Source organism: Cricetulus griseus, chromosome 6, assembly GCF_003668045.3.
Source record: "Cricetulus griseus strain 17A/GY chromosome 6, alternate assembly CriGri-PICRH-1.0, whole genome shotgun sequence".
Classification (NCBI taxonomy): Eukaryota; Metazoa; Chordata; class Mammalia; order Rodentia; family Cricetidae; genus Cricetulus; species Cricetulus griseus.
In genome coordinates, this window is record NC_048599.1 from 94,052,914 (window position 1) to 94,070,257 (window position 17,344).

Genomic DNA, 17,344 nt, shown 5'->3' on the forward strand with positions numbered 1-17,344 from the left:
ATGAATCCTTCAGACCTTCAGAACCAGCCTACAACTGCCAAGGCATCCAGGCTTATGGACTGACTGAAAAGCTTATCTGGGTTCTCAGCCCCTCCAGTTCAGGGCAGCCATGGTTGGATTAACCAGGCCACAGCATGTAAGCCAATCTAGTAAATTCTCCTTCAGTGTGTATTCATTTTATCAGTTCTGTTCCAATAGAAAACTCTGACTAATATAACCATGGTCTAATATAGTCTAGAAATACTAAATAAAAAGTCCAAAAATAACTAATAATATATAAATTACAAGGCATTATGAGTAGTATAATATAATCTGGTGCTATCACACTCCACCCTCCCAGGATGTGAGTCATCCCTTTGCCACAATGCTTTTGATGTATTTTCTATTTGTCATTATTGACTTGGTATCTTATTTATCAGATCAACTGCTATGGTCTTGCAGAGCTTGCAATTGGCTGACCACTGAGTCATCATATGTGCTACTGCAGTGCCTGTGTCATTCTCCTCAAGTCATCTTAGCACACATGGACTAAATTGCCATACATCACCACAACTGGGGTGATCACAGTTCAGTAAGGTTTCATTACAGCAAAAGAGCATAGTCACAAAACATTCATTGTATCATGATATGGTTGTTATATTTATTAATATTATTTATATTTTAGCTTTTCTAATTTGTACATTAAACTTTATCATATGTATGTGGATATAGGAACCACTATCAAATATATGCCACAATTTTTTAACCTTGAAATATATACCAGTTAATAAGGGAGAAGTACTAAAAAGGGATTAGCCCACAAGCTATTATACTCTGCTTCCCACATGTTTCCTGGCTTACACTTATATGAAGAGCATGTTGAGTAGCCCCTGAGATTTCAAGTAATAAAGTTTTTATCTTAATGACTGAATGAGTAGTATTCTTCTTATTTAAAATCCTAAACGGTGACAGAGAGAATACTGGAAAAGAAGAATAAGTTACCAGAGAACTTGAACATTCAAAAGATAAACAAATGTAGAATTCCTCACTAAAACAAAATGAACAAACAACAGAAAACTACATGGTTGTGATATTTGAGTGAATATTTGAAAACAGTTGGTCGACATAGCAAGACAAGAAAAGAATATCAGTGTAAAGGAGAGCTATAAAAATGTTCAACAGAAAGAATACTAATATGGTTTCTGTGCTATGGAAAATACCTGAGGCTGGGCTGTTTACAAAGAAAAGAGGTTTATTTAGCTCATTCCTTTATTTAGGCTTATTCAATGGCCAAAAGTCCAGAGTTTATCACTTGATTGCTACTGGTTAGGACGCTCTGACTACATCACAACATGCTGGTACTTTACAAAGTATCAGAAAATGCTGGAGAGATCACATAGCTAGAACATGCATTAAAATACACTTATGGATTTCTTCAGGTTGGAGACAAATAATGCCAGAAGAGAACATGAATATTTGAATGAACGAGTAACCCTAATGATGAATACAGAGGTAAACATAAATATATGCTGAATATTCAAAACAAAAATAAAGGCCAAGAAAGTCAAAATAATTTAGATTTTAGAGTTGATAATTGCATAAAAACTGGGAAGCAGGTTAGGGGGTAGAGTTGACATTCAAAAACTTTTCTAATTAAGTTTTAACATGTATACATAAATCCTGCTGGCCAGTGAATATCAGTATGTGAATATCATCCCAATCAGAACATGGTTATTTCCATCAAACCCTCCTAGCAGTCAGACTTCTTATAAATACAATAGGTTAGTTTTCCTGTAATAAAATTTCACATAAATGAAATCAAACACTAGCTGATGTTTTATAACTGACTTACTCTATTCATAATTATGCCTGCGTATTCAACCATTATTGTTGGAAGCAGTACCTCATTCCTTTATAATACTAGGAAGAATTCCATTGTATGAGCATTCTATAATCTATTCATTCTATTGATGAGAATACAGTTGCTTCCAGTTGGGAACCATCATAAATAAAACTACTAGAAACAATTTTGAGTTCTGATAAACCTATGCCATAATTTCTATGCTGTAAAAATCAAAATAAAAATTGTTGGATCATAAGCAGTTTTAGTTTGGATATAAATTTAAGGATCCAATGTAGCTGAATCAACATATTCCTTGTCAGCAATGTAGCTTTCTTGCTTCATTTCTTTACCAAAACATGTTGCTATAACTCTTCAATGTTATATGCTTTTGTGAGTGTGTAGAGATACCCTTACTATGGTTCCAACTGTATTCTCTTCAATGCTAACACTTGGCATTTTTCTTTCTGCTTATTAGTAACTTGAATAGTCTGCTTGTTTTTAAGTACATGTTTAAAATGTGTCTGATCTTTGGATAGGGTAATTATCATTCCTTCATTGGTGTGTAGAATGTATGTGTTTTGCCTGAGTCTTCTTCAGAACATACAAATGTAATTATTTTTACTCAGACTAAACTTTGCCAAAATTCTCCTCTGAGAATTTGGCCACCATAACAAATGAGCCTAAACTCCTTCTTATTCTGTGAGGGTTAGGATTACAGAAATAGAACAAATAGAATTGTAGGGAAGAAAATATGTAGTTCTTTATCAAATGCTTTAAGGTCCAGCCTTAAGAGCCTTTGCTCAGGTTTCAAAAAGAGCCAATACAATAAGCATATGATCTAAGACTGAGGGCTATAGAAAAGAATCTTCTCACACACATTCTTTCTATACAAAGTGCTCTTTATTGTTCTGTTGTTTATTATTCTGCCTCTAACATAATTCTTCTGTTCTTATTGTCTAATTTCTTAGCTCTAATTCTCTGTCTCAATTCTAATTCCAATACTCTGTCTTCTTCTTCTTCTTCTTCTTCTTCTTCTTCTTCTTCTTCTTCTTCTTCTTCTTCTTCTTCTTCTTCTTCTTCTCCTTCTCCTTCTCCTTCTCCTCCTCCTTCTTCTTCATTTTTATTTTTCCTACATTTTTATCCATTTTACATTTCTGCCAGCTTTTCCCTCCAGCTACCACCTCATTAGTCTTGTCTCTCAAAATCTTTCTTTCTCCAAAGGCTTGAAGCAAAGGATAAGAGTTACAGAGTTAGCTTTTCATTGGTCAGAAACACATTCCTAGGCTAAGCAATAGGAGCAGAGCCATTGCCATGGCAACATAATGTCCCAAGGCCATAGGAGCAAAACTGCAACCAGACAGGGAGGGCACAGTGCCCGATGACAACTTTAGGAGACAGATCTATTGTTAGTAGACTAGCAAGTGAAGAATGGGCATGCTCTTCTTAGTAACCTTGGTAGGACATCTGCAGCTCTGACTTTGTAAATTACTGTAAGGTTTTCTTTTCAAAAGACTTTAGTCTAGTTTGAACTTGCTCTGAGGTGAAAGTGAGCTAATTGTGCTCAGTTAATCTGAGAAAGAGAACAAGGCAGGCTCTTGAGTTCACAGTCCTTGTGGGACAAATACATCCAGTTATAAAGCATGTTCCAGTATATGTGTTCCATATATCAAAACTATATAAATGAAAAGTCATCTTCTGACCATTCACAGGTATGTGTGCCCAGTAAACAATTAACACACTATAGTGCTGTGGGAAAAATCCCCAAGCTGTAATGTGAGGGAAAGAGCTCTTCACACAATAAATCTGAACTGAGGACAGCTAACACATTCAGAAGGCAATAGTCCTCATTGCCTTGCTAAATGAGTTATAATCTCCAAGAGATATGCATCTCTTATGTGTTGACCCCTGAAGTATGCACTGAACTCTCACTGCTTAATTCTGTGTTCCATAGTAGTTCTTTGCTTATTCTGTTATTGTTAATTAAATGTATACTTAGACATCCACTCACAATGTAACATGGATGCCAAATGTTGATGGACATCAGGTAAGCAATATAAACAAAAAGAATGGATCAAATAGAAAATAGGATAACTACTGAGATGGGACCCCATATATAGAGATCCAACCAAGTGATGAGGTTTAGTGATAAAACAAAGATCATATCTATCTATCTATATATCTATCTATATGTCTATCTATCTAAACAGAACCACAGAGTTAAGCCTATTGTCACCAAAGTGTGCTTATTTTCTGAAATCTATATTTGTAATTAATTTAAAAGCTAAAAATGTCTTCAGATTGTGCCAAAAAGAAAACAACAAAGAATAATATCAGTTATCTGGTAGTCATCCATGTCTTGTAAGTTTGTAACTTTTGATTTAATTATATTTTGAGGAACACTTAAAACCCAGAATGATACACAAAGTAGTACAACTGTAGCAATATCCACTGAACCTGTGAAGACCTTATGTTGCATGACAAAGGGAATTAAGGTTGTTACCCAATTGACCTTAAAAAGAGATTATCAGTGACTGTACAAGTGAGTCCAGTGTAACCACAAGGTTTGATCAGAGGATACTAATATGCAAAACAGAAGGAACATGTTAAGGAATGTAGTAGCCTCTATTGTGTAGAGAAGACCGAAAACTTTTCTCTTCCACAGCCTCCAGAAAGAACGCACCAAAGATACCACCTCATTCAGCTCAGTGACTTCTGGGTTCCTTCCAGAGTCCAGAACCATCAGATAACAGATTTGCATTGTTGCACATCAAAACTCTGCAATTATCTGCCACAGCAACACCATAAGAGCCCATCCAAGAACAGGAAGCCAATTCTAAGATACTCTGGAAATTATCCTTATACATGATAATGTAAAAATAATCTAATATGTTTTTAGTGATAAGATTTCTCATCTGACTTTTGAAAGAATAAGATGTCCCACTTTAAAATTTAATAACAGGTATGTAAATATAATAAACTCTTAATTACACTGAAAGCATACTGTGTAACTTATGAGATTCATACCAGATGATGAAATACATTTTCAACTCATTTTACAATATTCTCTAGCTTCAATTTTATAAAGAAATCAACACATGACTATCAATGGATTCCATTAGAGTCACTGTGCTTTCTTTACCTGAAGATCAAAATGATGGCAAAATTAAGACTTCATCACTACCCTGTACCCTGACACACTCTAGTGAATTTGTTTTAATTCTCAATTGGTCCTAAACTGCTTCAACAAGTATTGTGAAGCTTATGGAGTAGAATCTCCACAAACCTATAGAGACTAGAGACCTAATTTAATACCCCAAACAGGAGACCTAATGCAATCCCCCAAAACCATGTATTTTCAAGAGGGAAAACATTTCCACAAAGAAACAAATTTGTATTTTCTGACTTTACAGCTAATGCTCTTGAGTACATGATTTAGTCCTAACATGCATGTGCCATATTAATTGATAAACTGAATGACAGCTTTTCTTTCATATTTTTGTTGATTGTTTTTGTTTTTGTTTTTGTTTCTGTTTTTTCAGAAAATGGTTTCTCTATGTATCCCTGGCTGTCCTGGAACTAGTAGACCAGGCTGACCTTGAACTCAGAGATCCACCTGTCTCTGCCTCCCAAGTGGCTGGGATTAAGGGCATATACCACCACTGCCCAGCTAGTTTCAGTTTTTATTTTGCAAAGAATAGAATTTTGTTTCTGAGAAGTCACAGATCAAGATGCTGGAAAATATAGTGCCTGACGAAGGCCTGACTGCAGTTACAGACCACTATCTCATATGCTTATTTCTCTCTTATTTGTGAATTTTGTACATGTATATAATGCGTTTTAATCAAATCTAGTTCCCATTCCCTCCCCTCCAAGCTCAGTTTCCTCCCTATTCCCCTACCACTTTTCCTTCCTAATTTTAAGTGGTCTTTTCTTTTTAACCCCACTGAGTCTGTTAAGTGATGACTGTGTGTGCATGCATGTAGCACCATCTACTGAAGCATGGGTAGCCTCTCAGGGTCTCCATGTCTGAGAATCATTGACTCTCCTTTCCCCAACCATTACTTGCCAGCAGTCTCTCGGCTATGGGTGGAACTTCACCCATCCATGTCAGGATTTTGCCTTGCTTGAGCTCCTGCAGGTTTTATGTATGCAGTCGCAGCTGCTATGAGCTCACATCTGCAATGGTGCTGTTCTTTCTGGCAGATACTGCAGCAATTTTACAGAACCAGCCACTCCCACTGGCTCTTACAATCCTTGGGCTCCCTGTTTCATAATGATGCTTGAGCTCTAAGACCCCAGGGTCTCTTATTCTCTGTGTTAATCACCATCTATTACAAAAAGACTCCTCTCTGGTGGGGGTGGAGAGATGCTCTGACCTGCTGCCTGAAAGAAAGTAACAATTTACTATTTAATTAAATAATAAAATATATGTAGTTTTAGAGTTTGCTTGGAACGACAGAAAAGAGGTAGCTGGTTTAAAAACCATAACTGGAGCATCTTTCTTTATTCAAACAATAGCTCCTTTAAAATTTTAAGCAAATTGCCTGATCACATTATCTCACATTACCTCCTAGTTTTAAAAACTAGAAAGAATTTTTGCCATTAAGAACAATTCCATCCAGACAAATGAGTAAATTAATATTTAATCCTTTGATCATTAGAAAACCCATAATGCCCACTGTAAAAATAATTTAAATATTTAATACATTTATGATCTGATATCTTTGTTTAACTAAGTATAACTGTAATTAGACAAATTATTGTTTATCCAAATGAAATCTGAAAGCTTATTTCTTGTTCTTTAAACAATGAGCATTATAACAAATAAAGAGATTTTAATAACCTCTAATTTGAATAAATTATATAGCCATCTGAATTATATAATTCAACATCAGACTCAAAAGTAGAGTATTGAATCCTGGATTTAGAAAAATTCCGGCCAAGCATTGTATGGGGAGATATGGAGTTTATAAATGTCATCTTTTCAACATTAAAATTATGTGAATTCACAAATCATACCCACCTGGTGAAAAATAAGATGTGTATCTCATGACAATGAGGAAAGACACTAAAACCTCAGGATGCATGTTCCCATAGGATGCAGAAGTACTGGTAAGCGGTCTCAGTTTTAAGTACATAAAACATGAATATTTTATCTCTTCTAACTTGTTGAGAATCTTTGTATCTAAACTTAGCAGCAGGTTTGTAGTCTTCCATTTGACCAAGAATTATTTTATCACTTTCATCACACCATTGGATGGCAATTTATACATTAAACATCACAAATGTCATTTGGATTCCTTTGCCCTAGAATTTAGGACTTAGAAGTTACAAAGCAGAGGTGCAGAAGACCAAGCCAGCAACAAGATATGTTTGACTTGCTGTGGTTTAAAATTGTGAATACTCATATTAAACTTCAAAATACTTCTAGACAGAAAAGCAAATTTCCTTGTTCCTGGGATTAATGATAGGATTTGTTGACAATAGATATCTTAGCTGTGAAATTTCTTTCTATGACAATGACTTAAGTGTCTGTTGTCTCCAATGTCTTGAATTTTGTCTTCATCTAAATTGACTAAGATTTTAAGTTACCTTTGGCCTTACCTCTAAAATCCATAGTTACTTCTTCCTACCTGTTTATGTACCTAGACTCTTCTGCTACATCTAAATCCAACTATGCAGTGTTACTGGAATATCAGAGGCTAAGAAATTCATATAGAACAATAGTTTATTTCTCCTCACTGTGGAAGATAGGAAATCTAAGGTCCAGATGCTGCCAGGTGTAGTGGTCAAGTGAAGGTCTACTCTCAGCATTCAAGATGGTGCCCTGAATATGTGGTCCTCCAGAGGAAAGGAAGACTCTTTCTTCTAATCATAGAAGGTGACAGGTAGATGGAATTAGATCTCCTACAAAACTTTTAGAATAGCAACTAATGGCATTCATGAAGGTGGAAACCTCATGATTAATTACCTCTCAATGACCACCTTATAATACTTTACTCTGGCAATGACATTTCAACATGAGGTTTGGTGGAGACAGAGCATTTTGGCAATACCACTCTACTGTTCTCTCACCATCTGAGATAGCCCTCTTGTCCTCCATGTGCTAGAATACTAAAGTCACAGGGTTATATAAAGTGAAGAAAATGGAGCAAATTTCCTGCCTAGACCCCACATTTCCTCATTACTAGTTTTCTTCTTGCAGTCAGCCCAGAATAATTGGAACAGATTTATACTACTCTGTTGTATTTGTTGCAGAAAAGCCACTAAGACAAATCCTTCTAGGATAATCCTAGAAGTAGCACAACATCAAGTATAAAGCTATATTTATTTTTCTGCTCACTTAGTTACAAAATTCCTGGAACAAGGAACAGTCTTTTATTTGATAATTACAGATAAATGTTTTTGCTTAAGCGATAATGTGATATATTGAGTTTATTTCAAATAAAGATGAATTATAAATGAGGATTCATTTTCTCTATTTCAGTTATAATCTAAATAATACAATACTTCATACAAGGAACTCTATATGAGGTAAAACACAAAAAGGAAAAACTGAAATCCCTGTTTCTCTCTGTTACTTCTTTTTAAGCCAGAATTGGCTGTTGCTATTCTTGTTATTCTTAATGCTTACTAATGATCATTGTTGTTATGAAAACACTTACATGAATAACAGTCACGACAAAAGAGATTGTCAGTATTTTGGTATTTAATCTGTTCTAAGCAGTTCGTGCACACACAGAGAGAGAAACACATATTTACGGGAGAAGGGAGAGGGAGAAAAAGTTTAAGACCCTGGACAGTCCTAAAGGGTAAGTAATACTGTGATTTCTATTTCAGACAAGAAAGGCTAACTTTAGAGAATATACATATAACTACTAAATACCAAACCTAATAATGTAGACAAGGTTTTAGACCTAAGTGCATAATTTATTTTTCTTTGATACAGTATCTCAATGTGTTGCTTAAGCCAGCCTCAAACTCAATAATGCATCCCTAGTTGATCTTGAACTCGCCATCCTCCTGCATCAGCTTCCCAAGTGTTAGGATTATAAATATGTGCCAGCAAAACTGGACAAGTCCATGCTTTTGACCAGTATATAGTCATTATAGCATTATGTCTTGTCTTAAATCCCAGTGGTCATAACTTAAATCAGTGGTTTCTATATCCCTACGAGACCTGCTCTTTTCTGAAGGGGAATGGAGGAGTGGATTGGTGGGGGAGAGAAGGTGGGGAGAAGGGATCAGGAGGAGAGGAGGGAGGGAAACCATGGTCAGGATGAGATAAGAATAAAGAAAAAAGATATACCCTCAGTGTTCCCCATATTGGTTCCCTATATAACAATAAGCTCTTTGCTATTTATCTGTTTTTACATGAATTTCAGGCCCACATTGAGAAGGAATGGGGAAGAAAGAACTGCTGCAACAAGGTACATACAAGAACTCTAGCTGAGACTCTGCAACACATCCATTCTGTGTGCCTTACAAATACATTTCTCTTCATTTTCAAATTTGCAACCTGTGTTTTGCTCATGGAAGATACCCAATGGCTTTCAGATAAAAACTTACTTGTGATTAAATACTGAACCTCCAACAATTAAGATCTCTTTCAGGATCACAAATGCCATCAATCTTTAACTAATGTAAAACAGACAGGATGTCACTATGCAGTTCTGGCTGGTCTTGAACTCACTGTATAAACCAGGACCAAGCTGGTCTGGAATTTGCATTGATGATCCTCCTGTTTCTGACTTGAAAGTTTCAGGGCCCCAAGCATGTGCCACCATATCTGATCTTGAAGGTCATCTTAGAAAATGAAACAATGAGACTAATTGCTTGTGAACCAAGTATATGGTCTCATTGCCACAGTTTTATTCCTATACAAGTAGAGACTTGACTATCTTCAAAAGAGATTCCAAATCTTTGGAATAAAAATAAACTGCTGTTTTTCATACAGATGAATGTAACAGGAAAAGTCAAATGCAGTGAAGAGATCATAGTGATGCATTATAACATATCAAAATAAAAGTATGATTTTTTTCACTTCATATCCCAACCCAAGAATAGTTACAGCGACAGAAAACATAACATCATTGATTCTTAAACCCAGTTGGAGAAATGTAGGCAAAAAAGTTGTGAATAAATGCTTGTACAGAATTGATCTCTAGCCTTTCCAAGATCTAGAGGGAAACTTTCTTCACTTCTTTGCTCTTTATGGCAATTTAAATGAGACCCGAGCAATGTATTATGCTATTTATAGCTTGATTATCAGTACAGAAAGCAGGGAAAACAACAACATTTTCCTAGCATCTCATCAGCTGGAGCATCTGTCATAAATCCAGCTTGCAGAAATAGCTCGGGAGGTCAGGTCCTTTCCTCTTTGATTTCTGCTTTCCTTTTGCATCTTGAAATCACTAAGGAGATAGCCATATTCTCCAGTGTGCCCTGCCCCCAGACACTCAGGAGAGAAAGAACATAACATGAACCCCTCTCTTTGTTATATACATATTGGGAAGTTATCAGGAAACAGGGAATCTGGAATGTTATAAACTGAAAAGATGGGCAATAATCATGACATAAATTCTTCTTTCTTTAGCTGTGAATAATACAGAAATCCCAAATTCCCTAAGTCCCACATTAATCTTTAAACATTAATGAGATTAATACCAAGAGCTGTTGGCTGAATCTGACTCCACCTTCTGTATTCTGGGAGATTACAGAAACACATCTTGGATATACTCCATCCTTCCCAGTCTAATTGTCCTCTTCCTGGGAAAAGCTGAGCACTGAATCCACCAAGAACCTGTCCTTTCCTCAACATGTTACTGTCACTGCTAGTGTGATACACTCTGTGTGTCACTTTACAAGCCCTTACACTTAATCTCAAATCACTCCAATCAATGTATAAATGAGCAGCTTGCTCACTCTCCCTCCCTCTGTATCCCCCTCCTCCACCCCTTCTCTATATGCATCTCCCTTCTCCCTCTCTCTGCCTATCTCTGTGTGTCCATATGTGTGTTCATGTGTGTTGTGTGTGTGTGTACATGTGTACTGTGTGTGTAGCATGACTATCATCCATACTATCTACAGCATCTACACTATTGACCTCCAAATTTCTCCTAAATTCCTTATGAAATGGGGCTTTAATCCAAAAGGGGGACAGAAATTCAAGCTATGGATGCAGATGCTTTAATAACATCCCCTATTCTTTTATATCCATTTCTTGCCTTTGCCTTGGATAAATACAAATGGATTCCTAAAAATTTCTTCCAACAGAGGCAATCTATTCTAAAAAAGAGACATGTGGGATCCAATGGATAGCACTTTGCTGCCATTGCAAGTGTGTGAATCTTCTCTACAACTCAAGGGCCTAACACCAACTCGGAAAATGAGCTATCATCGTATTAATTGACCAAACACATCAATGTAATGATCATGTCACCATCCCACCCTGTCTGTTTGAACCACATTATATTACTTAAACATTGTACAGAAATATTAAGCTTTTACTCAAACCACCACTTTCCTTTACACATTACCAAAAAAACTTTATATTAATTATAGGAACTCAAATATGCTACTTAATACCTACCTTACATTACTTACATTCGGGCATCTATTATTACTGTGGCCCCTGGTGGCAACATGTATCTGTTTTCTACTTTTGCATTCTTCACAAGGTCTGTATTTATCATAGAATAACATCAATAATGCAAGACAAAAATGTATTCCTCACTATTCTTAATCAATGAAATGAAGTTTATTTAACACCCATTTGGCCAAAATTTGGCCATGTTACCACTAATGATACCTACAGGTATCCTCAAACATCTGTAACATTCATTCTTTCTCTTCTAGAAATCACTATCTCCAACAATATCTGAACATTTCAACTAAAATTTTCAAAGTTATAAGTTTTCCTACTTGTAGACAAAATGACATCCTACTGCAGTCCTAGGAGTGCCAGTTGAAGACAGTAAGCTCAGAGGTCAGAAACAAAGGACATAATTAAAATTCACAGCATTATGGCAGCTCCCTCTCCCCTACCCTCATGCTCCCAATTAGCTCAGGAGTTCCTGCCCCTTCCCATTCCTGGGGTCCATGCATTTACCCCCTAGAGTATTTCATGTTTCCTAATTTCTTTGGTGAAGAGGATTGTAGGCTGGTAATCCTTTGCTCTATGTCTAAAATTCATATATATTAGTGAGTACATACCATGTTTGTCTTTTTGTGACTGGATTACCTCACTCAGGATGGTTTCTTCTAGTTCCATCCATTTGCCTGCGAATTTCAAGATTCCATTGCTTTTTTTCTTCAGAGTAGTACTCTATTGTACCACATTTTTTTCTATCCATTCTTCAGTTGAGGGGCATCTAGGATGCTTCCAGGTTCTGGCTATTACAAACAATGCTGCTATGAACATGGCTGAACATATGTCCTTGTTGTATGACATCGACCCCAGATGCTGTCTGGGAGGGCCAGCACAGGACTGATCCAGACCCCTGAACATGGATGTCAACGAGGAGGCCTCTGCACTCTAGGAGGCCCCTGGTAGTGAATTAGTATTTTTCCCTGGTGTAAGAAGGGATTTTGAGAGCCCATCCCACATGAAGGGATGCACTCTGGCCCTGGACACATGGGGAAGGGACTAGGGCCAGCCCAGGATGATGGGGTGGACTTTTCAGAGCCCCTGTTGAGAGCCCTACCCTGCCTGGGGTGTAGAGGGTGGATGGGGTGGAGTACAGGTCAGGGTAGGGTAGGAGGGGTGAGGGTGAGGGGAGGGAGAGGGAGAAGGGATTGACATGTGAAACAAGCTTGTTCCTAATTTGAAGTAATAAAAAAAAAATTCGCAGCATTAGCAGTGATCAGAGCATCAACACTTTCTGGTGTCATTTTCCTAAATTCAACTCCTATAAATCAGTAAAAGAAAACCGGTATGTGGCAGATGCACACAGTATGTCCATCACAAGAAAGGAATATGAACTTAGAGAATTCAAAGTTTTAAGAAGGTACTGAACTTTCCTGTTCCCATGCTCCAGAAGATGTTTTCTTCATTAGAAACTGACTGCACTTTGCTCCACAGGGAGCCATTATCTTTCTTTCTCAAAACTGGGAACAAACACCCCTTGGCTCCAGTGTGATACAGTCTGCATGTCCATTCTAAAACTTAACCTTAAATGAAGTCTTAGTAAATACAATCAGTGCCTCTTCAAGTTGTTAGCCTATAAAATTAGCTAAGAAGAAAATTAATCTCAGTTACATAAATTACTTCTCTGCTTATTTGTGAACCACAGCTTCAGGAGCCAGTATAGGTTTAAAAAGAAATCAGGCACTAGGGAAATGTCCAGAGATCTACAAGGATGGCACCAACAAACCATCTAAGCAACAGTGGAGAGGCTACCTTAAACGCCCTTCCCTGATAATGAGGTTGATGACTAACTTATATGCCATCCTAGAGCCTTCATCCAGCAGCTGATAGAAGTAGAAGCAGACAGCCATGGCTAAACACTGATCTGAAATAGAATCCAGTTGCAAAGAAGGAGGAATGATGAGCAAAGGGGTCAAGACCAGGCTGGTGAAACCCACAGAAACAGCTGACCTGAACAAGAGGGAGCTCTTGGCCCCCAAACTGATCACTGGAAACCAGCATGGAACGGATCCATACCCCATGAATGTGAGTGTCAGTGTGGAGGCTTTGGAAATCTATGGGGCCTCTTGTAGTAAATCAGTACTTATCCCTAGCATAGGAATGGGCTTTGGGAGCTCATTTCACATAGAGGGATACTCCCTCAGCCTAGACACACAGGGGAGGGCCTAGGCCCTATCCCAAAGGATATGATAGACTCTGAAAAGCCCCTAAGGAAGGCCTCACCCTCCCTGGGGAGCAGAAAGAGTATGGGATAGGTAGGATGTTATTGAGGGGCAGGGAAGGAGAGGAGGGAGAGGGAACTGGGATTGACATGTAAAACAATCTTGTTTCTAATTTAAATGAAATAATGGAGAAAAAAAGAGAGTTGGAGCTGGACGGTGGTGCACATCTTTAATCCCAGCACTTGGGAGGCAGAGGAAGGCAGATCTGTGCGAGTTTGAGACCAACCTGATCTACAAGAGCTAGTTCCAGGACAGCCTCCAAAGCCGAGCAGAAAGGTTGAGTCCGGGAAGAATTGAAGAAAACAAGAAACAATAATAGAGGGAGACATTTTAGGTTTAAAGAGAAATCAGGAACTTGGGAGATGTCTGGAGATCTACAAAGATGACACCAACTAGCAATCTAACCAACAGAGGAGAGGCTACCTTAAATGCCCTCCCCTGATAATGAGATTGATGACTGACTTATATGCCCTCCTATAGCCCTCATCCAGCAGCTGATGGAAGTAGAAGCAGACACCCACAGCTAATCACTGAACTGAACTGGAATCAAGTTGCAGAGAAGGATGAGTGATGAGCAAAGGGGACCAGACCAGGCTGGTGAAACCCACAGAAACAGCTGACCTGAACAATGGGGAGCTCTTGGTCCCCACACTGAGAGCTGAGAAACCAGCATGGGACTGACACCATGAACGTGGGTGTCAATGAGGAGACCTCAGAAATCTATGGGACCTCCTGTAGTATACCAGTACTTATCCCTAGAATAGGTGTGGACTTTGGGAACCCATCCCACATAGAGGGATAATCTGATGACCCCCTATGGAATGCCTCACCCTCCCTAGTAAACAGAAAGAATATGTGATAGGTAGGGTTTTAGTTGGGGGATAGAGGAGGAGGGGAGGGAGAGGGAACTGGGGTTGACATGTAAAACAATATTGTTTCTAATTCAAGTAAAAAAATCTGCAAAAAGAAAACAGAAAAAAGAGTTACATATTCACTTTTTAAATGTTTATAAAGATATAATTATTGGCAGGGTATGGTGGCATATACCTTTAGTCTCAGCACTCAGAAGGCAGAAGCAGGAGGATGTCTGTCAATTCAAGGCCATCCTGCTCTTTGTAGTGAGGTAATGAGATCTTGTTTAAAAAAAAAAAAAACCTGGCTCCTTAGGTATATTAAGGTCTTCTATCCTGTGGATCAATGAGGTAATTATAGGTAACACTATATTATTGAGTATCTTTAAATAAACAATATTTTAATATTCTCTTGCAAGAAGATGATAAATGTTTGAGGTAATGGGTATACTAGTCACCATGCTTGATCATTGTACTTTGAATAATGCTTGTGATAACAGATATGATAATAACCATGACTTATCATTACACGTTGTACTCATTATCTATGTCTCACTGTGCTCATAAGTCTGTGAAATCTCTATGTATGGACTAAAGGAGTTAACTTTCAAAGTGTAAAAATGTGTAGCTGATATTTTAGCACATAGAGAGCAAAGCTAAGGGAGATAAAATCTGTCCTAATCCCTTCCCAAACTCCATGTCTTCAGACATTTACCTTTTGCTATTCTTTGGAGAGACCATTTGTTGTGTTCACCAAAATAAGTGAGATCAGAAGGTCTTCCCCAGAAAACAATGTCCACAAAATGGTTTGTTGCTGAGTTTGGTTTTAATACTAATCCCCATATGGTTACTGTATAATTTACAAGGAGTTACTCTGACACTGAGAATTATTAGTGTAGAAAATAACACAATACTTGCTCAATGATAAAGAACTACTTGGAAATTATACGTAACAGATTTATAAACTGACTGACCATAAGTTAGTGAATTTCTGGTTCCTCTTCTACATTTTGGCCCAATATTCATAATGAGTAATAAATGTGGATGTATCATTATCTAAAAATAAAAAAGCAATAGATAAGTCCTATTTAAAATACAGAACACATTTTATAACTAAGTTGTTTTTTGTAAGGCAGATCACAGGAAGTCATAACTAATATGAAGTAGGATTTAATGGAATAAGGAAAAATATTGAAGTGCCAAGTGTTACTAATCATAGGTCTGCTGCAACATAGCCCAGGTAGTCTTGCTTTATTTAGTTATTCCTCATATTTCTCTCCATTATTAATTACTTTATTGTCATAAAACAATTCAAAAGCAAAGCCATTTTCCCAAGATTTATTTTAGCTAATCATATATTGGCTAATAGAAGCTCTGTCAATACCTCGACTTTCAAAAAATCATGCTATTACCTTGGCTAAATAAACTTCACAAGCTTCCTGACATTCGATTAGGGTAACTGAACCAATATTCACATTCAACTGTGTAATATGAGAAATTGGCATTTTCCCTCACATTACTTCAGCTGTGTTCATAACTTTGTGACTTAAACAATTCAAATGTAATTCAATTCTACCCACATAAGGGGCACATTTAGTGACCTTGAGTCCATCTCAACTACAGTGTTTTTAGCCAATTAAGTAGGGGATCTTGGTAAAACAGGAAAATACACAAGTTAGCCAGGCAGTGACTGCTGTACCATGAAACCATGATGTTTTCTCCAGGGTGATTATTATCTCATTAACATCTAAACCAGTTTGGATATAATTTACTCAAAATTTAGGCTTAATTAAACATTATTTAGGTCACCATAACACCAGGAGCCAGTCTTATTCAAATTTTATCTTATAAAAGTCAAGCATAATAAGTAGAGGACTGTTTATTTTATAAGTATATGACCCTATTACACAACTATAATTAAGAAGAAAACGATAAACTCCTGAAGTTCCTTGTCACTCACTGGCAGCCATTTCCTACTAGATGTGTGGTCAGATTATCACTAAAAAATATGACTGTCAATAATATAAGAGGAGACAGCATTCATTATGATGTTCAGATACCAATCTGATTTAGGACTCCATAGCTGTCCTAGAATTCAGGGTCAGTGGGTTGAAAACTGGTTCAAAATTTAGAGGGTGTAATTCACAAAGGTGTCAGAAGCCTGTTCTCAATAAGAATCAACCACAAAACATTCAACAACAAAGGTTTAGACAGAAAGGTGTGGTTTTATAGGCATTTGAAATTTTTATATTAAGTAAACCTTTTAAATTATGTTACAGTTAGAAGCTAGTATGAGTTCAAGTTAAGTTCATCAGAATGAAATGTTGGTGATAATTTAAAAGACAAAATGCCATGGAATATAAGCTGCAGCAAGGAAGAAATAAATGTGCTTCAACATACTATACCAGTTGTGTGGCTTTGAGAAAGTTATTTTATCTGTCTATTCCTTAGTTTGTGTTGCTGGAGATTTCAATTCCACCAGGTCCTGCCACCCCTCTGCCCCAAATAAGCACACAGACACTATATTATTCAACTGTTGGCTGGTGGCTAAGGTTTCTCATTGGCTAGCTCAGTCTTAACTATTAACCCATTTCTATAAATCTATATATTTCTGCATGCCCTTATATTACCATAGAAAACCTGGTGAATCCTATCCTCCTGGTCTCTTCATAGCATCCCTCATTTGGTGGCCTCTCTGCCAACCTTTCCCAGAATTCTCCTCATCTCCTAGTCAGGCCTATCTTCCTGTCTCTATTGGCCAAACCGTGTTTTATAAGAGAAACATGTATACAGAAGGACA